We start from the raw sequence: 22,402 nt of genomic DNA on the forward strand, positions 1-22,402 counted from the left end.
ACGACTCTGGATGCAGTGTGACAGGGTGACAACACAGAAGCACAATTGTGAAAATGAGTGTTGTCACCCTATACCAGGAAATACCTGAACAAACACCTACATAGAAAAATCGTCAGGAACTTTTGCAGCCACTTACTGTCTAGATTCATATACAGTACATAGCTCTCAACTGCCTCTGATTTTGAGGGACTGTCCTTGTTTCAGAACAAAGTCCCTCCGTCCCTAGTTCCTCCTCATTTGTCCCTCATTTTGGTCTGATCTATATAGTTGTACAGTAGGTGACCGCTAGGGATGAGCTTCGCGTTCGAGTCAAACCCATGTCAACTCGAACATCGGCTGTTCGATCGTTCGCCGAATTGCGAATGTTATGGGCTGTTCGCGCCAAATTCATGTGGCGCGTCACGGCCCATAATTCACTGCGGCATCGCAGTGCATTGCTGGCTGATGATTGGCCAAGCATGCACTATGATCCGCATGCTTGGCCAATCACAGCGCCGTCGGTAGAGAGAGCTGGGGGTTTAGAACACGCCCCACACTATATAAGGCCGCCTGCACGGCGGCCCTGTGTAGTGTGTTCCGGCGTGCTGAGAGATAGAGAGAGAGACAGTGTCATTTCATTTGAGTTAGCTAGATTAGGCAGGACAGTCAGTGAGTTAGCTGCACTTACAGTGTATTGTGTATATATATGCATCCCAGGTGTTGCATATATATATATATATACACTGTATTCAGTTTAGCTAGATCCGTTTCTGTTATCTTCCTACTGACAGGCAGGCTTGTCTTGTTACAGTATTTACAGCTACCTGAAGAAAATTGCTGGTGTTCTTTTGATCCTATTAGTACCACAGTCAGGAAGCTAGACTATTTAAAGTTAGTGTAGTGCGTCCTCCTCACAGTGTTCAGCTAAAACTACAAGTTAGTGTAGTGAGACCTCTGCACAGTGTTCAGCTAAAGCTACAAGTTAGTGTAGTGCTCCCTGCTCACAGTGTTCAGTTAAAACTACAAGTTAGTGTAGTGCGACCTCTGCACAGTGTTCAGCTAAAACTACAAGTTAGTGTAGTGCGACCTCTGCACAGTGTTCAGCTAAAGCTACAAGTTAGTGTAGTGCGTCCTCCTCACAGTGTTCAGCTAAAACTACAAGTTAGTGTAGTGAGACCTCTGCACAGTGTTCAGCTAAAGCTACAAGTTAGTGTAGTGCGTCCTCCTCGAAGTGTTCAGCTAAAGCTACAAGTTAGTTTAGTGTGACCTCTGCACAGTGTTCAGCTAAAGCTACAAGTTAGGGTAGTGCGTCCTCCTCACAGTGTTCAGCTAAAACTACAAGTTAATGTAGTGCGACCTCTGCACAGTGTTCAGCTAAAGCTACAAGTTAGTGCAGTGCGTCCTCCTCACGGTGTTCAGCTAAAACTACAAGTTAGTGTAGTGAGACCTCTGCACAGTGTTCAGCTAAAGCTATAAGTTAGTGTAGTGCGTCCTGCTCACAGTGTTCAGCTAAAACTACAAGTTAGTGTAGTGAGACCTCTGCACAGTGTTCAGCTAAAGCTACAAGTTAGTGTAGTGTGTCCTGCTCACAGTGTTCTGCTAAAACTACAAGTTAGTGTAGTGCGACCTCTGCACAGTGTTCAGCTAAAGCTACAAGTTAGTGTAGTGAGACCTCTGCACAGTGTTCAGCTAAAGCTAGAAAATTAGTCTAGTGCGTCCACCTCACAGTGTTGAGCTAAAACTACAAGTTAGTGTAGCGAGACCTCTGCACAGTGTTCAGCTAAAGCTACAAGTTAGTGTAGTGCGTCCTCCTCACAGTGTTCAGCTAAAGCTACAAGTTAGTTTAGTGTGACCTCTGCACAGTGTTCAGCTAAAGCTACAAGTTAGGGTAGTGTGTCCTCCTCACAGTGTTAAGCTAAAGCTACAAGTTAGTGTAGTGCGTCCTCCTCACAGTGTTCAGTTAAAACTACAAGTTAGTGTAGTGAGACCTCTGCACAGTGTTCAGCTAAAGCTACAAGTTAGTGTAGTGCGTCCTGCCCACAGTGTTCAGCTAAAACTACAAGTTAGTGTAGTGAGACCTCTGCACAGTGTTCAGCTAAAGCTACAAGTTAGTGTAGTGCGTCCTGCTCACAGTGTTCAGCTAAAACTACAAGTTAGTGTAGTGCGACCTCTGCACAGTGTTCAGCTAAAGCTACAAGTTAGTGTAGTGAGACCTCTGCACAGTGTTCAGCTAAAGCTACAAGTTAGTGTAGTGCGTCCTCCTCACAGTGTTCAGCTAAAACTACAAGTTAGTGTAGTGAGACCTCTGCACAGGGTTCAGCTAAAGCTACAAGTTAGTGTAGTGCATCCTGCCCACAGTGTTCAGCTAAAACTACAAGTTAGTGTAGTGCGACCTCTGCACAGTGTTCAGCTAAAGCTACAAGTTAGTGCAGTGCGTCCTCCTCACAGTGTTCAGCTAAAACTACAAGTTAGTGTAGTGAGACCTCTGCACAGGGTTCAGCTAAAGCTACAAGTTAGTGTAGTGCGTCCTGCCCACAGTGTTCAGCTAAAACTACAAGTTAGTGTAGTGAGACCTCTGCACAGTGTTCAGCTAAAGCTACAAGTTAGTGTAGTGTGTCCTGCTCACAGTGTTCAGCTAAAACTACAAGTTAGTGTAGTGCGACCTCTGCACAGTGTTCAGCTAAAGCTACAAGTTAGTGTAGTGTGTCCTGCTCACAGTGTTCAGCTAAAGCTACAAGTTGGTGTAGTGTGTCCTCCTCACAGTGTTTAGCGAAAACTACAAGTTAGTGTAGTGCGTCCTCCTCACAGTGTTCAGCTAAGGCTACAAGTTAGTGTAGTGCGTCCTCCTCACAGTGTTCAGCTAAAACTACAAGTTAGTGTAGTGAGACCTCTGCACAGTGTTCAGCTAAAGCTATAAGTTAGTGTAGTGCGTCCTCCTCACAGTGTTCAGCTAAAGCTACAAGTTGGTGTAATGCGACCTCTGAACAGTGTTCAGCTAAAGCTACAAGTTAGTGTAGTGAGACCTCTGCACAGTGTTCAGCTAAAGCTACAAGTTAGTGTAGTGCGTCCTGCTCACAGTGTTCAGCTAAAACTACAAGTTAGTGTAGTGCGACCTCTGCACAGTGTTCAGCTAAAGCTACAAGTTAGTGCAGTGCATCCTCCTCACAGTGTTCAGCTAAAACTACAAGTTAGTGTAGTGAGACCTCTGCACAGTGTTCAGCTAAAGCTACAAGTTAGTGTAGTGCATCCTGCTCACAGTGTTCAGCTAAAACTACAAGTTAGTGTAGTGCGACCTCTGCACAGTGTTCAGCTAAAGCTACAAGTTAGTGTAGTGAGACCTCTGCACAGTGTTCAGCTAAAGCTACAAGTTAGTGTAGTGCGTCCTCCTCACAGTGTTCAGCTAAAACTACAAGTTAGTGTAGCGAGACCTCTGCACAGTGTTCAGCTAAAGCTACAAGTTAGTGTAGTGCGTCCTCCTCACAGTGTTCAGCTAAAGCTACAAGTTAGTTTAGTGTGTCCTCTGCACAGTGTTCAACTAAAGCTACAAGTTAGGGTAGTGCGTCCTCCTCACAGTGTTAAGCTAAAGCTACAAGTTAGTGTAGTGCGTCCTCCTCACAGTGTTCAGCTAAAACTACAAGTTAGTGTAGTGAGACCTCTGCACAGTGTTCAGCTAAAGCTACAAGTTAGTGTAGTGCGTCCTGCCCACAGTGTTCAGCTAAAACTACAAGTTAGTGTAGTGAGACCTCTGCACAGTGTTCAGCTAAAGCTACAAGTTAGTGTAGTGCGTCCTGCTCACAGTGTTCAGCTAAAACTACAAGTTAGTGTAGTGCGACCTCTGCACAGTGTTCAGCTAAAGCTACAATTTAGTGTAGTGAGACCTCTGCACAGTGTTCAGCTAAAGCTACAAGTTAGTGTAGTGCATCCTCCATACAGTGTTCAGCTAAAACTACAAGTTAGTGTAGTGCGACCTCTGCACAGTGTTCAGCTAAAGCTACAAGTTTGTGTAGTTTGTCCTCCTCACAGTGTTCAGCTAAACCTACAAGTTATTTTTTTGCGAGCTCTGCACAGTGTTCAGCTAAAGCTACCTGTAGAAGGTTGGTGGTGTTTTCCTGATCCTATCACTACCGCAGGCAGCTAAATAAGCTACAAGTTATTTTTTGGCAAGCTCTGCACAGTGTTCACCTAAAGCTACCTGTAGAAGGTTGGTGGTGTTTTCCTGATCCTATCACTACAGCAGGCAGCTAAATAAGCTACAAGTTATTTTTTGGCGAGCTCTGCACAGTGTTCACCTAAAGCTACCTGTAGAAGGTTGGTGGTGTTTTCCTGATCCTATCACTACCGCAGGCAGCTAAATAAGCTACAAGTTATTTTTTTGCAAGCTCTGCACAGTTTTCAGCTAAAGCTACCTGTAGAAGGTTGGTGGTGTTCTCATACTACAGGCAGGCAGTTGATTTTGCTAGCTGCAGTATCAGTATATATATATATATATATATATATATATATATATATATATATATATATCCCAGCTTAGTGTAGCTACAGGCCATTAGTATGTCTGGAAGGCCAACAAGGAGAGGCAGACAGTCGCAAGCCAATAAAAGAGGGAAGCAGGCTCTGTGTCTAGAGGCAACAGTGCTGGTCGTGGAGACGGTGCATCCTCATCAGCACGTGGCCGTGGGACACGCTTGGCCTTTTTGTTCGGCAGCTGGCCGTGTTGAGCCGCAACATGCGGAAGACTTGGTCGAGTGGATGACCAAGCCGTCCTCATCCTCCTCATCCTCTCTCACCCATGCTCAGGGTACTTTGGCAAAGCAGCGGCCTCTTCCCTCGGCTCAATGTCATCAGTGACTCCTTCCCTAGCCCCACCATGTCCTCCTGAGGAGCCCCTCGAACTGTTTGACCACAGTGTTGGGAACATGCTCCAGGAGGATGCCCAGTGTTTGGAAGGCTCTGATGATGATACTGAGCTAGATGAAGGCAGTAACGTGAGCACGGACAGAGGGGGTGCCCAAGAAGGACAGCAATCTGGCAGTCATGCTCCCCCTGCTGCAGCATACTGCCAGGTTTGCTCCAGTGATGAGGAGGGAGGGGATGATGAGGTCACTGACTCAACGTGGGTGCCTGATAGAATAGAGAAGGAGGAGGAGGAGGTGGCACATCACCAACAAGGCAGGATGCCCTCCAGGGGCCAGCCTAAGGGCAGCACACTGACTGCATCACACCCCAAAGCTCCGCATGTGCAGGGTGCTGCAGTCTCTGCGCATTATTCAAAAAGTTCTTTGGTGTGGGCCTTTTTTGAGACGAGTGCATCAGATCGCACCGCTGCTATTTGCAACATATGTCTCAAGCGTATCTCGCGTGGCCAAAGCATCTCCTGCTTGGGCACCACATGCTTGACCAGACATATGTTGACCTGCCATGCAGTTCGTTGGCAAGCGTATTTAAAAGACCCACACCAAAGAACAAAGAGGACCTCTCCTTGCTCCTCATCAGCTGAGATCTCCAACCCCACTATACCTTCAGTCCTCTCTGAGACCTGCACTGAGAGGAATGAAGGTGTAGAATTAGGTGTGTCACAGCCAAGTACTTGTGGGCAATCTGCTTTCGGTACACCGACGTCAGATTGTACCAGACAAATTTCCCTGCCCCAGCTGCTGCACCGCTGAAAGAAGTTTGCTCCCAGCCATCCACATGCCCAGCGGTTGAATGCTAGCTTGGCAAAATTGCTAGCACTTCAACTGCTGCCTTTAAAGTTGGTAGACTCTGTCCCCTTCCGTGAGTTTGTGGAATGTGCGGTTCCTCAGTGGCAGGTACCCAAACGCCACTTTTTCTCACGGAAGGCTATTCTGGCTCTCTACCTGCATGTGAAAGGCAATGTCTTGGCCTCGCTGGACAGGGCGGTCAGCGGTAAGGTGCATATTACCGCTAACTCATGGTCCAGCAGGCATAGACAGGGACGTTACCTAAGTTTCACCGCGCATTGGGTGACTCTGCTGGCAGCTGGGAAGGATGCAGGACAAGGTGCAGTAGTGTTGGAGGTTGTTCCACCACCATGCCTCCAAAATGCCACTACTAATGATTGTGACACACCTCTCTCCTCCACCCCCTCCTCTTCTTCTTTCTCCATGGCCTCTTCCTGTGCTTTGTCCTCAGAACCAGCAGTGCTCCGTACCCGTTCAAGGGGCTACGCAAGTATGCAGGCCAAAAGATGCCATGCAGTGCTTGGGTTGGTGTGCTTGGGGGACAGGAGCCACACTGGGGCAGAGATTCTGTCAGCTCTGCAGGGGCAGGTTCAGAGGTGGTTGACGCCACGCCAACTTAAGACAGGAATGGTGGTTTGCGACAATGGCACCAACCTCCTCTCTGCCCTCCGACAGGGACAAATGACCCATATGCCCTGTTTGGCTCACGTCCTTAACTTGGTGGTGCAGCGGTTCTTGGGCAGGTACCCGGGCTTACAGGATGTCCTGAGGAAGGCCAGGAAAGTCTGTGTGCATTTCCGCCGGTCATATAATGCCAGTGCTCGGCTGGCAGACCTCCAAAAGGAGTTTAACCTGCCCAGGAACCGCCTAATCTGTGACATGCCCACCAGGTGGAACTCAACGTTGGCCATGCTGCAGCGGCTGCACACGCAGCAGAGGGCCATCAATGAGTACCTGTGCGACTATAGCACCAGGACAGGGTCAGGGGAGCTTGTTTTTTTTCCCCACGCCATTGGGCTATGATCAGGGATGCATGCACTGTCCTCTCACCATTTGAGGAGGCCACGAGGATGGTGAGCAGTGACAGTGCATGCATCAGTGACACTGTCCCCCTTGTCCACCTGTTGGAGCACACGTTGCGTGGAATAATGGACAGGGCACTTGAGGCAGAACAGAGGCAGGAAGAGGAGGACTTCCTTAGCTCTCAAGGCCCCCTTTATCCAGACAGTGTTCCTGCGTGCCCGCCGATCACACAGGAAGAGGAGGAGGAGGAGGATTGTGTCAGTATGGAGGTGGAGTCTGGCACTCAGCATCAGCAGCAGTCTTTAAGGGATCAGTCCCAAGAAGCACATGGACTTGTACGTGGCTGGGAGGAGGTGGCTGCAGACCATGTCATCCTTAGTGACCCAGAGTGCTCCGGACCGAATGCCTCAGCAAACCTACGCTGCATGGCCTCCCTGATCCTGCAAAGCCTGCGTAAGGATCCTTGTATTCGTGGTATCAAGGAGAAGGACCAATACTGGCTGGCAACCCTCCTTGATCCACGTTACAAGGGTAAGGTTGCGGACCTTATCTTGCCATCGCAGAGGGAGCAGAGGATGAAACATCTTCGGGAGGCCTTGCAGAAAGGTCTGTGAAACGCGTTCCCAGAGACTGGGAGGTTACAAACTCCTGTTTCTGGACAACGTGTTGCTGAGGCTTCGGTCAGTCAAAGAAGGAGCGGTGGAGAAGGTGGCCGTCTGACCGATGCGTTCAGACAATTTTTTGGTTCGCAGCCCCAAGGTATGATCGGTTCCAGCAACCATCGCCAGCGTCTGTTTTACATGGTGTAGGAATACCTAGGGGCAAGATCTGACTTGGACACCTTTCCCACCGAAAATTCTCTGGGTTACTGGGTCTTGAGGATGGATTACTGGCCAGAGCTTGCACAGTATGCAATTGAGCTACTGGCCTGTCCTGCATCCAGCGTTCTTTTGGAACGCACATTCAGTGGTGCTGGAGGCTTTGTAACCGATCACAGGGTGCGTCTGTCCACCGACTCGGTCGATCGACTGACCTTCATAAAAATGAATCAATCTTGGATCACCACCAGCTACCAAGCACCTGATGCTGATGTAACCGAATAATTTTTTTTTTTAATCTCAGATCCCTTCAAAGACTGCCTATGCTGATGCTGAGTGACTATCCTGAGTAATTATCCTCTTCCTCCTCAATGATCACGCTGATAGCTTGTAAGAACATTTTTGGTTCTGGGCGCCACCACCAAGGCCTAAGGGCCAATTTTTCAGCCCCTGTTTAACAGGGGCGTGTAATTACAATTTTTGATGCAATACTTTGCAGCAGGGCTCGTTTCTGCGTTCCAACTAGAGTATCTGTGAGGGGTTGCAGTGTTGTGGCACCAGCACCAGTGCCTTAGGCCCAATTTTTCAGCCCCTGTTTAACAGGGGCGTGTAATTACAATTTTTGATGCAATACTTTGCAGCAGGGCTCGTTCCTGCGTTCCAACTAGAGTATCTGTGAGGGGTTGCAGTGTTGTGGCACCAGCACCAGTGCCTAAGGCCCAATTTTTCAGCCCCTGTTTAACAGAGGCGTGTAATTACAATTTTTGATGCAATACTTTGCAGCAGGGCTCATTTCTGCGTACCAACTAGAGTATCTGTGAGGGGTTACAGTGTTGTGGCACCAGCACCAGTGCCTAAGGCCCAATTTTTCAGCCCCTGTTCAACAGGGGCATGTAATTACAATTCTTGATCTAATATTTCACAGCAGGGCCCATTTCTGCGCCCACCAAGAGCGAGTGAGGACTTACAGTGTTGTGGCACTAGCACCACCACCACCAAAGGCACAATTTTTCTGCCCCTGTTCAACAGGGGCATGTAATTACAATTCTTGATCTAATATTTCACAGCAGGGCCCTGTGAGGGCTTACAGTGTTGTGGCCACAACAACACCTAAGGCCCAAATTTCTGCTGAGTATATAGGGCAGGCCTCTACTTTCAAACATCCAACTTACAAACGACTCCTACTTGCAAACGGAAGGAGACGACAGGAAGTGAGATGAAATCTACCCCTAGGAAGGGAAATTCTCTCCTGTAACAGTTAATATGGGAAAAACGTTTCTCCTTTCCACTGATGCTTTATCACCAATCCTTGTTTCACAAAAAACCCCAAATTTTCAAAAAACATTTGTCATTGGGACAAAAAATGAGGTGAAATCTTCTGAAGAGGAGCACAGACAGCAAAACAAATGTCACAGGGGGTGATAACCCTTCCCTATGTTTTCCAAAAAGCTTAAAATAGATTTTTTGGCTGGAGCTAAACACGTTAAAAATGTACCAGTTCAAAATTACAAACAGATTCTACTTAACAACAAACCTACAGTCCCTGTCTTGTTTGCACCGCCTGTATACTGCTGTTCAGAGTATATAGGGCCTGGTGGCCCCACGCCTTTCCTTTTTTTAATTTAGGTGCAGGGTTCCCCTTAATATTCATAGAAGACCCAAAGGGCCTGGTAATGGACTGGGGGGGTACCCATGCCGTTTGTCTCACTGATTTTCATCCATATTGCCAGGACCCGACATTACAATAAAGCCGCAAGCAGTTTTAAAGGACTTTTTTTCCTTTAAAAATGACATTTTGTGCAGGGACTGTTATCTCGCTGATAACAGCGGCGAGATTGACATAATATCGCGGTCACTAGGGATGAGCCGAACAGCCCCTGATTCGGTTCGCACCAGAACCTGCAAACGGACCGAAAATTTGCACGAACGTTATAACCCCATTGACGTCTATGGGACTCAAACGTTCAAAATCAAAAGTGCTCATTTTAAAGGCTAATTTGTATGGTATTGTCCTAAAAAGGGTTTGGGGACCCGGGTCCTGCCCCAGGGGACATGTATCAATGCAAAAAAAACTTTCAAAAACGGCCGTTTTTTCGGGAGCAGTGATTTTAATGATGCTTAAAGTTAAAAAAAAGTGAAATATTCCTTTAAATATCGTACCTGGGGGGTGTCTATAGTATGCCTGTAAAGTGGCGCGTGTTTCCCGTGCTTAGAACAGTACCTGCACAAAATGACATTTTTAAAGGAATAAAAGTCATTTAAAACTGCTTGCGGATTTAATGTAATGTTGGGTCCCGGCAATATGGATGAAAATCAGTGAGACAAACGGCATGGGTACCCCCCCCCCCCCCCCAGTCCATTACCAGGCCCTTTGGGTCTTGTATGGATATTAAGGGGAACCCCGCACCCAAATTAAAAAAAGAAAAGGCGTGGGCTGTTTGTAATTTGGAACAGGTACATTTTGTAAGTGTAGCTCCAGCCAAAAAAATCAATTTTAAAGCTTTTTGGAAAACATAGGGAAGGGTTATCACCCCTGTAACATTTGTTTTGCTGTCTGTGCCCCTGTTCAGAAGATTTCACCTCACTTTCTGTCCCAATGACAGAATGATGATTTTGAAAATTTGGGGTTTTTAAGGGAAACAAGGATTGGTGATAAATCAGTGGAGGAGACACCTTTTTCCCATATTAACTATTACAGGAAAGAATTTCCCTTCCTAGGGGTAGATTTCCTCTCACTTCCTGTTGTCTCCCTCCATTTGTAAGTAGGAGTCGTTTGTAAGTAGGAGTCGTTTGTAAGTCGGATGTTTGAAAGTAGGGGCCTGCCCTATATACTCTGCAGAAAATTGGGCCTTAGGTGTTGGTGGTACCAGAATACTGTAAGCCCTCACAGTTACTCTTGCTGGGCTCTGGAATGGGCCCTGCTGTGAAATATTATATCAAGAATTGTAATTACATGCCCCTGTTGAACAGGGTCAGAAAAATTGGGCCTTTGGTGGTGGTGTTGCCACAACACTGTAAGCCCTCACAGTTACTCTTGGTGGGCGCTGGAATGGGCCCTGCTGTCAAATATTATATCAAGAATTGTAATTACATGCCCCTGTTGAACAGGGTCAGAAAAATTGGGCTTTAGGCACTGGTGCTGGTGCCACAACACTCCAACCCCTCACAGATACTCTAGTTGAGTGCAGAAACAAGGCCCTGCTGCAAAATATTACAGCAAAAATTTTAATTACACGCCCCTGTTAAACAGGAGCAGAAAAATTGGGCTTTAGGCACTGGTGCTGGTGCCACAACACTGCAACCCCTCACAGATACTCTAGTTGAGTGAAGGAATGAGCCCTACTGCAAAATATTACAGCAAAAATTGTAATTACATGCCCCTGTTAAACAGGAGCAGAAAAATTGGGCTTTAGGCACTGGTGCTGGTGCCCAGAATCAAAAATGTTCTTAGAAGCTATCAATATGAACATTGAGGAGGAATAGGATAGTCACTCGGCATAACAGGATAGTCAGTCAGCATCAGCATAGGCAGTCTTCAAGGGATCTCACATTCATGAAAAAATTATTCGGTTACATCAGCATCAGGTGCTTGGTAGCTGGTGATCCAAGACAGATTCGTTTTTATGAAGGTGAGCCGATCAACCGAGTCGGTGGACAGGCGCACTCTGTGATCGGTTACAAAGCCTCCAGCGGCACTGAATGTGTGTTCTGAAAGAACGCTGGATGCAGGACAGGCCAGTAGCTCAATTGCAAACTGTGCAAGCTCTGGCCAGTGATCCATCCTCAAGACCCAGTAACCCAGTGGATTTTCGGTGGGAAAGGTCTCCAAGTCTCATCTTGCCCCTTGGTATTCCTGCACCATGTACAACAGGCGCTGGCGACTGTAAACGATCCCTTGAAGACTGCTACTGATGCTGAGTGCTAGGCTCCACCTTCATGCTGACACAATCCTCATCCTTCTCCTCCTCTTTCTGAGAGATCGGCGGGCCTGCAGGAATACTGTCTGGATAAAGGGGACCTTGAGAGATAAGGAAGTCCTTTTCTTCCTCCCTCTGTTCTGCCTCAAGTGCCCTGTCCATTATTCCATGCAGCATGTGCTCCAACAGGTAGACAAGAGGGACAGTATCACTGATGCATGCACTGTCACTGCTCACCATCCTCGTGGCCTCCTCAAATGGTGACAGGACAGTGCATGCATCCTTGATCATGAGCCACTGACGTGGTGAAAAAAAGCCAAGCTCCCCTGACCCTGTCCTGGTGCCATACTCGCACAGGTACTCGTTGATGGCCCTCTGCTGCACGTGCAGCCGCTGCAGCCGTTGCATCCAACGTTGAGTTCCACCTGGTGGGCATGTCACAGATGAGGCGGTTTTTGGGCAGGTTGCATTCCTTTTGAAGGTCAGCCAGCCAAGCACTGGCATTATATGACCAGCGGAAATGCCCATAGACTTTCCTGGCCTGCCTCAGGGTATCCTGTAAGCCCGGGTACCTGCACAAGAACCGCTGCACCACCAAATTAAGGACGTGAGGCCAAACAGGGCACATGGGTGAAGTGTCCCTGTCGGAGGGCGGAGAGGAGGTTGGGGCCATTGTCGCAAACCACCATCCCTGGCTGAAGTTGGCGTGACGTCAACCACCTCTGAGCCTGCCCCTGCAGAGCTGACAGAATCTCTGCCCCAGTATGGCTCCTGTCCCCTAAGCAGTCCAACTCAAGTACCGCATGGCATCTTTTTGCTTGCGTAGCCTCTATAACGCCTACAGAGCACCGCTGGTTCTGAGGACAAATCTTCACAGGAAGAGGCCATAGAGGAAGTAGAAGAGGAGGGGGTGGAGAAGAGAGGTGTGGCAGAATCACCACTACCAGCATTTTGGAGGTGTGGTGGCAGAACGAGCTCCAACAATACTGCACCCTGTCCTGCATCCTTCCCAGCTGCCAGCAGAGTTACCCAGTGCGCCATGAAAAAAAGGTAACGTCCCTGTCCATGCCTGATGGACCATGAGTCAGCGGTAATATGCACCTGACCGCCCTGTCTAACGAGGCCAAGACATTGCCTTCCACATGTCGGTAGAGAGCCGGAATCGCCTTCTGAGAAAAAAATTGGCGTTTGGGAACCTGCCACTGAGGTACCACACATTCCACAAATTCTCGAAAGGGGCAGAGTCTACCAGCTGAAAAGGCGGCAGTTGGAGTGCTAGCAATTTAGCCAAACTAGCATTCAGCCACTGAGCATGTGGATGGCTGGGACCGAATTTCTTTTGCCGATTTAGCAACTGGGGTAGGGAAATTTGCCTGCTACAATCGGACGTTGGTGTGGCAATAGCAGATTGCCCGCAAGTACATGGCACACCTAATTCTACACCTTCATTTCTGTCAGTACTGGTTTCTGAGAGCACTGAAGGTATAGTGGGGTTGGAGAACCCAGCTGATGAGGAGCAAGGAGAGGTCCCCCTTGTTCTTTGGTGTGGGTCTTTTAAGTACAGTACCTGTCCACGAGAATGTGTTTCCCATCGTGCTGGTTCTCAGCGACAGGGTACTGTACATCTCACGCCGGCTGCAATAGGAAAAACATATTTTCCTATTGCAGCCAGCGTGAGAGGGAATTCCCCTCTAGGAGCATACCAGGCCCTTAGGTCTGGTATGGATTTTAAGGGGAACCCCCTACACCGAAAAAAAACGGCGTGGGGGTCTCCCCCAAATCCATACCAGACCCTTATCCGAGCACGCAGCTGGGGAGTGGGGACGAGCGAGCGCCCCCCTCCTGAACCGTACCAGGTCGCATGCCCTCAACATGGGGGGCCCTGTGGCCCCCCAACCCAAAGCACCTTGTCCCCATGTTGATGAGGACAAGGGCCTCTTTCCGACAACCCTGGCCGTTGATTTCGGGGTCTGCAGGCAGAGGGCTTATCGGAATCCGGGAGCCCCCTTTAATAAGGGGGCCCCCAGATCCCGGCCCCCCACACTATGTGAATGAGTATGGGGTACATCGTACCCCTACCCATTCACCTGGGGGAAAAAGTGTCAATAAAAAGACACACTAGACAGGTTTTTAAAGTAATTTATTAGGCAGCTTTGGGGGTCTTCTTCTGACTTCAGGGGTCTCTTCCACGCTCTCCAGCCTCTTCTCCGTGCTCTTCAGTTCTTCTCCCGGTCTCCGGTTCTTCTCCACGCATTCCGGCAGGGCTGGACTGGGACAAAAATTCGGCCCTGGACTTTATCCAGACTGGCCCACTTTTATTTTGCGAACACGCACAAAAACAGTATATAAACTAGACATGGTACAGGAGATGGTCAGAGACTGAGGACATACTACAAGAGATGGTCAGAGACTGCATACATGATACAGGAGATGGTCAGAGACTGCAGACATAGTACAGGAGATGGTCAGAGACTGCAGACATGATACAGGAGATGGTCAGAGACTGCAGACATGATACAGGAGATGGTCAGAGACTGCAGACATGATACAGGAGATGGTCAGAGACTGCAGACATGATACAGGAGGTGGTCAGAGACTGCAGACATAGTACAGGAGATGGTCAGAGACTGCAGACATGATACAGGAGATGGTCAGAGACTGCAGACATAGTACAGGAGATGGTCAGAGACTGCAGACATAGTACAGGAGATGGTCAGAGACTGCAGACATAGTACAGAAGATGGTCAGAGACTGCAGACATAGTACAGGAGATGGTCAGAGACTGCAGACATAGTACAGGAGATGGTCAGAGATTGCAGACATAGTACAGGAAATGGTCAGAGACTGCAGACATAGTACAGGAGATGGTCAGAGACTGCAGACATAGTACAGGAGATGGTCAGAGACTGCAGACATAGTACAGGAGATGGTCAGAGACTGCAGACATGATACAGGAGATGATCAGAGACTGCAGACATAGTACAGGAGATGATCAGACTGCAGACATGATACAGGAGATGGTCAGAGACTGCAGACATAATACAGGAGATGATCAGAGACTGCAGACATAGTACAGGAGATGATCAGAGACTGCAGACATGATACAGGAGATGGTCAGAGACTGCAGACATAGTACAGGAGATGGTCAGAGACTGCAGACATAGTACAGGAGATGGTCAGAGACTGCAGACATGATACAGGAGATGGTCAGAGACTGCAGACATAGTACAGGAGATGGTCAGGGACTGCAGACATAGTACAGGAGATGGTCAGAGACTGCAGACATAGTACAGGAGATGGTCAGAGATTGCAGACATAGTACAGGAGATGGTCAGAGACTGCAGACATAATACAGGAGATGGTCAGAGACTGCAGACATGATACAGGAGATGGTCAGAGACTGCAGACATAGTACAGGAGATGATCAGACTGCAGACATGATACAGGAGATGGTCAGAGACTGCAGACATAATACAGGAGATGGTCAGAGACTGCAGACATAGTACAGGAGATGGTCAGAGACTCCAGACATAGTACAGGAGATGGTCAGAGACTGCAGACATAATACAGGAGATTATCAGAGACTGCAGACATAATACAGGAGATGATCAGAGACTGCAGACATAATACAGGAGATGATCAGAGACTGCAGACATAATACAGGAGATGATCAGAGACTACATTTATGGCTGAGCCCAGTGTAAAAGTGAAATGTATTACAGGGTTGCTCCACTCTATTTAAACTAGCTCTGCAAGATCAAGTCGGTAATCTTCCTTTGAAAGTACACCCATGTGACAGAAGACAGCAGCACATCCAATTTCCAAAATACAAATTGTCTTACAAACAGTGAACTGGTCAGGATTAGTGGAGGACAATAAACAGTTAATGTGTCTGTGTAGCTTCTATCCTGAACTAGCAGTAAATCCTTCCAAAAAAACATCACAGAAACTGTGCAGCACACACACAGAGCTCTGGCTAAATAACTGAAAAGAAGCTGAAATGGTTAACAGCCAGCCATGTGTCACACTATCACTGGACAGAGAATGCTGATCTTATCAGTGTGTTAGGGCAGTGTGCAGGAAAGGCAGCTATAAAAAAAAAAAAAGTACAGAGCAAGAGGAGAGGTAGAAGAGGGGACAGATGGGTAACCTGCACACTGCCTGAAGGCATAGATCTCTGGAAGACACTGCAGCCAGTGTACGTGTGACATTGCTCCCGAGTCACAGGATCTTGTTCCCATTCAACTAGCGCTGTGTGCTGCAGGACTGGTTTGGCTGTAGCTTTTGTCATACTCCTACCTTCTTGTATCGGCTGCAGTCCAGGTACTGTGTGTTTCTCCTTCCTCGTGCCCCCATTCAGCCTCGCTCCAGCACCTGTGTATTCAAATGTGGCAGGCTGGAGAGGATGACACTGCCTGCTGATTGGCTGTGGATGTGTGGGAGGAGTGGAGCAGGTCCTCGCTTATACTCTCATAAGCAGAGGAGCGCAGAGACTCCAACTGTCACTGAGTTCCGATCTCAGCCGAGAGACAGGGGAAACAGATTTAGACGGGAAACCATTCTCGGCACAACACCGGCCCACTAAGCCATCGGCCCACCGGGAAACTCCCGGTAGTCCCAATGGCCAGTCCATCCCTGCTCTCCGGCGTCTTCTCCCGGTGTCCGGTTCTTCTCCTGCTCTCCGGCCTCTTCTCCAGGTCTCCGGTTCTTCTCCCTCTCTCCGGTACTTCTGCCGGGCTCCTCCGCTATCGTCTGCTCTTTTGGTGCTCTTTTGCTAGCGGTGGCCCGGTCTTCTCCGTCGTCTTGTTCCCTCTTCTCTTCTTCCGATGTTGACACGACGCTCTCACCCGCTGTAATGACGTGTGCGAGGTGCGCAACGACTTATATAGGCATGGGGCATGGTCACCGGGTCTCCCATCATGCCCCGGGACTGTGACGTCATAAGGGGCGGGGTCACCGGGTGACATCACCCAGTGACCACACCCCATGCCTATATAAGTCATTGCGCACCTCGCACACGTCATTACAGCAGGAGAGAGCGTCGTGTCAACATCGGAAGAAGAGTAGAGGGAACAAGACGATGGAGAAGACCGGGCCACCACTAGCAAAAGAGCGCCATAAGAGTAAAAGATAGCAGAGGAGCCCGGCAGAAGAACCGGAGAGCGGGAGAAGAACCGGAGACCTGGAGAAGAGGCCAGAGAGCAGGAGAAGAACCAGAGAACATGGAGAAGAGGCCGGAGAGTGCGGAAGAGACCCCCGAAGTCGGTAGAAGACCCCCGGAGCTGCCTAATAAATTACTTTAAAAACCTGTCTAGTGTGTTTTTTTATTGAAACTTTTTTTCCTAGGTGAATGGGTAGGGGTACGATGTACCCCATACTCATTCACATAGCGTGGGGGGTCGGGATCTGGGGGCTTCCTTATTAAAGGGGGCTCCCAGATTCCAATAAGACCTCCGCCCGCAGACCCCGACAACCAACGGCCAGGGTTGTCAGGAAGAGGCCCTTGTCCTCATCAACATGGGGTCAAGGTGCTTTGGGGTGGGGGGGCCACAGGGCGTCCCCTCCCCCAAAGCACCCACCCCCCATGTTGAGGGCATGCGGCCTGGTACGGTTCAGGAGGGGGGGCGCTCGCTCCTCCCCACCCCCCTTCCTGACCAGCCAGGCTGCGTGCTCGGATAAGGGTCTGGTGTGGATTTTGGGGGGACCCCCACGCCGTTTTTCCCCTTAAAATCCATACCAGACCTAAGGGCCTGGTATGCTCTTGGAGGAGAACCCATGGCGGGTTTGTATTTAAAATTTGGCGTGGAGTTCCCATCCATGATTCATGCCAAACACCTGTCAACAATGCCTGTCGCTCATCGGGAAAGGAAAAAACTAATTTTTTCTTTCCCGATGAGCGAGCCAGCTCGGCGCTGGCTCCCGGGACAGGGCTCGCAGGTGTCAAATCTTGCTGATAACAGCCGCGAGATTGACACAATATCGCGGTCACCTACTGTACTGTTGCCAACGGACTGCTTCGGAGCTTGACGTATGTCTGGTCAAGCATGTGGTGCCCAAGCGGCTGCTGTTTTGGCCATGCTTGATACTCTTCAGACATATGTTGCAAACAGCAACAGTGCGATCTGCTGCACACGTCTCAAAAAAGGCCCACACCAAAGAACTTTTGGAAAAATGTGCAGAGTCAGCAGCTCCCTGCACATGCGGAACTCTGCGGTGTGATTCAGTCGGTTGGCTGCCCTTAAGCTGGCCCCTGGAGGGCATCCTGCCTCGTTGGAGATGTGCCTCCTCCTCCTCTCTTCTATCAGGCACCCACGTAGAGTCAGTGACCTCATTACCCCCTCCCTCCTCACCACTGGAGCAAACCTGGCAGTATGCTGCAGCTGGGGGGAACATGACTGCCAGTTTCTTGTCCTTCTTGGGCACCCTCTCTTCTCTCTGGGCTCAAGTTACTGCCTTCATCCTCAACCTGGGTACCATCATCAGAGCCTTCAAAACGCTGCGCATTCTCCTGCAGCATGTACCCTACACTGTGGTCGAACAGTTTGGGGGACTCCTCTGGGCATGATGGTGGGGCTAGGGAAGGAGTGACTGATGACATTGAATCGATGGAAAAGGCCACTTTGGCAGCTGCATTGGCAGACAAAGTACCCTGAGCCTGGGTGACAGAGGATGAGGAGGATGAGGACGGCTTGGTTATCCTCTCTACTAACTCTTCTGCATGTTGTGGCTCAACATGGCCAGCTGCCAAAAAAAAAGGACAAGCATGCCCCATGGCCACGTGCTGAGGATGCACCATGTCCAAGACCAGCACTGTTTGCTGTAGACACAGAGCCTACTTGCCCTCTTTTAGTGACCTGTGAGCATCTGCCTCTCCTTGGTGGCCTTCCAGACATACTGTACAATTAGATTAGCAAAACAACGCCTGAAGTTTACTAAAAACAGTGCACCAGGAATGGCCTACAGTAAGGTATAGACTTGGCTGGACTACAATGCAGTGGATATATATTTTATGAACTGCAGCTCAGTGAGTCACCTGCCTGGCTGAAAGTGTCTTTAAACACACAATCAGGCAATGGCCTAGTCAGGTATAGGCTTGGCTAGACGATATATATACAAGCCTGTATATATATATTTATTAAATGCACTGCAGCTCAGTGAGTCACCTGCCTGGCTGAAGTATATTAGAAACAATACACCAGGAATGGTCTGCAGTGAGATGAAGCTAAACTGTATACAGTGCATATATATAAATATACAAAGCTGGGATGTATATATATATACTAAATACACTGCAGCTAACTGTCTCGCCCACCTGCCTGAAGTATATTAGCGACAGTACACCAGGAACGGTCTGCAGTGAGATGAAGATAAGATTTATTGTCATTGTAAAACAAATCACAATGAAATTACATTTCTGCTCCACACATTATTCATACATCACAATTTTCAACCATGCATTTACCACATAGGATTTATTTTTCTTTTGTTTACAAAAGTTTATTTGGAAGACAGGAAATAAAACAGTTACAAATGATGCAGGAGGATCGTACAGGTATGATAAGTATTATAAGGTATACATTACATTGGGTTATAGTACTGTATTATACAATATGCAATTATGGTATAGTGGGGGAATATAGGAGAGACGAATATATAGTATAATGGAGTAGTTCACAGGAAGTGGTAATAGTTATTCAGAGAAAGTAATCATGGAGAAAGAACAAATTATAGGGGAGATTTCTATAAGTAGGTTAGAAGGATTATGACAAGAGATGATCAGATAAGGACCAGAATATCCATTTATCATTAAAAATGTGCATGCTATCCGATAGGGTATGGTGGATCCTCTCTGAAAGCCTGAGTGTTTCCATTCTGGATTCAACCTAAGGCCATGGTAAGTTTTGTGATCTCCAATTAAAAGCTATCATCCATTGGATGGAGCTGATTAGAGAGTGGATTAATCTATTGCATGGGAGGGGGATATCTGGAACCGAGGCGTATAGGAGGCATATTTGAGGCGATAGAGAGATTTTCTTTTTGAGGGGGTTTTCTAGTCTATTGATTACTGCATTCCATATTGGTTCCAGGTGTTTACAGCTCCAAAAGATATGGACATACTGTAACTGCCTTCCTCAGGGCATCCCCTGAAGCAGTCAGGGGAGGCCATGGGATAGAAAGAATGAATCTTAGCAGTGGTCATATACCATCTATTGAGGAGTTTCAATGGAGATTCTCTAAATGCAGCAGCGCAGTTACTTTTGCGAAGATTTCCTATAATTTAAAACCATGAATCCATAGGAAATGAACAATCGATTTCAGTTTCCCATCGTATCATAGGGCCAGATTTCTCAAGTTGGTGAAAGTGTTAAGATAGTTATATCGATGGGATATCAACCCTTTATCTCTAGGGGTCGATATGCAAATATGTTCAAATGTTGTGCTTGGAGGGTTGATGGATAGGGAGTAATATGTTGAATAAAAGTCTTGGATTAGAGTATATTGGTGGATTTCTGAAGGGGGGAAATTACATCTAGTTTGTAATGAGGTGAAAGAAGGGAATTTTATATTGTGTGTAAGTGATTTTAATGTGGTGAGGTTGTTTTTAGTCCAGTTATAAAAAAAAGTATTGTCTAGGAATGCAAGGGGGAATCTAGGATCACCTAAGAATGAAGCTAATGGAGGAGTTTCTGAGGAGGGTTTAAAGTTATCTTTGATTTTATTCTATAATAGAATAAAATGAGCAATTATTGTGTTTCTTTTGTTAAGGGTGTGGTGTGATTTCATATTAGACCACACAATGCCTTTAAGGTTTAGAGGAAGAATAGAGGTGGACTCAAAGTTCAGTCAAGAGATGTTTGTATCAGGGGAGAACCATTGGGCCAACTGTACTAGTCTGGCTGATAGAAAATAAAACCAGAGGTTGGGGAGTCCCAGTCCACCATTATGTTGAGATCTGTGCATGAGGGAATAACTACATCTAGGTTTTTTATTGTTCCATATGAATCTATTGATTTCACGCTGAAGGGATTCCAATCTTGTTTTGGGAACGTTAATAGGAAGAGCCCTAAAATAGTAGAGTAGTTTATGGAGGATAGTCATCTTAAAAGCGCAAATCCTTCCGAGGAAGGAGATATGATAAGTAGACCAAATTTTTATCAATGCGCTGATATGTGAGAAAAGGGGGAGATAGTTAGTTTTGTATAATAGGTTATGGGAGGCTGTGATGTTGACTCCAAGATATTTAAATGAATGTAGGGACCATAGGAAATTAAAGTTTTTTTTCTAACAGAGATAATAAGCTTGGAGGGCAGTTAATAGGCAAAATGGAACACTTGTTTGTATTGATATAAAGACCAGATAGTTTGTGGAATAAATGGAGTTCTGAAAGGAGATTGGGGATTGAGATAAGAGGGTCTGCTAAAAATAATAGAGCATCATCTGCATATAGACTAAGTTTAAAGAGATATGGGTCTTTATGGTATCCTTTAATGTTAATGTTGTTTCTAATGGCAATTGCTAGTGGTTCAATGGCTAAGGCAAAGAGGAGAGGAGAGGAGAGAGTGGGCAGCCTTGTCTGGTTCCTCTGCTCAAGGGGAAGAAATCCAAATTACTACCTGGGATTCTAATTCTGGTTTGGGGAAGGTGGTATAGAGCATTGAAACCATGTATACATTTTTCTGATAAGCCAAATTTGGGTAATAAGTGGTTCAGGTAGGACCAGTTAACACTGTCAAAGGCCTTGTGAATGTCAAGGCTGAGTAAGTATAAAGGGCGGGAATGAAGGTTGGCGTCTTGGACGATGTTCGTGACTAATCTAATCTTGTCTACTATTTGTATGCTTGGGATAAAACCTGTTTGGTCAGTGTGGATCAGGGAAGTGATAACTGTGGCCAGTCTATTTGCTAATAATCTGCCAAACAGTTTGAGATCATTATTAAGGACTGAGATGGGACGGAAGTTTTGAGGTAGGGAGTGGTCTTTCTGGGGTTTGGGAATTAAAGATAAGTTAGCTAGCAGCATGTCCTCAGGAAAATGACCACCCGACAGGATAGGATTAAACATTCTGGTGAGGCTAGTACCACATAGGATTTAATTATACCAAAAAGTGTATAATATATATAAATATATAAAATTGTCCCCATATTATAAAGGTATAAAAAGTGCCCTCATATAAAAACAAAAAACTTAACAAGACAAAAAATAAAACTTCATTTCATTCCTGCATTGATAGCCTTAACAGCCCTGGGAAAGAAGCTCTCTTTAAATCTATTTGTCCTTGTTTTAATAACCCTAAAACGTCTCCCAGATGGCATTAATTCAAAGAAATGATAACCCGGATGAGTCGGGTCTCTCTATTTTTCCTGCTCTACAAAGGCAACGAGTCTCATATATTTGTTCTAGAGAAAGAAGTTCACACCCTACAATTTTCTGCGCTGTTCGAACCACTCTCCTTAGAGCATTTTTATCTGCCTGCGTACAACTAGGATACCAAACTAGAATACAATACGTTAATGTACTCTCAATGGCAGAGTGATAGAAGGTCTCTAGTACCTTCCTTCCCAAGTCATTCTTCCTAAGGAGTCGCAAAAAATATAAACGCTGTTGCGATTTCTTAATAATGGCTTTAATGTTGATTGTCCACAATAAGTTTTCAGAAAAAGTTTTCATCGTCTCCAGTGATACAACCAATTACGGTAGTGTCATCGGCAAACTTAATTATACTATTGGTCTTATAATAGGGGGTGCAGTCATATGTGTACAGTGAATAAAGAAAGGGACTTAAAACACAACCCTGCGGGGCTCCAGTACTTATTTCTTACTTGGAAGAAACAAATTTATCTAATTTGACCACCTGTGAGCGATGGACCAAAAAATCCCTTATCCAAAAACAAATAAAGGGCGGCAAATCAAATTTTTGCATTATTTCAACCAACCAATCTGGAATGATGGTATTAACCACTTC

The 22,402-nt window shown here is 47.0% G+C and overlaps 1 protein-coding gene across 1 annotated transcript in view; it reads right to left on the minus strand.

Annotated features, from left to right (window-relative positions):
• The window catches only part of LOC141140660 (myelin and lymphocyte protein-like), a 398,217-nt gene that overhangs the window by 225,714 nt on the left and 150,101 nt on the right, over positions 1-22,402 (minus strand). The gene's annotated exons all lie outside the window — the stretch shown is intronic.

This window comes from Aquarana catesbeiana, linkage group LG04 (genome assembly GCF_042186555.1).
Source record: "Aquarana catesbeiana isolate 2022-GZ linkage group LG04, ASM4218655v1, whole genome shotgun sequence".
Classification (NCBI taxonomy): Eukaryota; Metazoa; Chordata; class Amphibia; order Anura; family Ranidae; genus Aquarana; species Aquarana catesbeiana.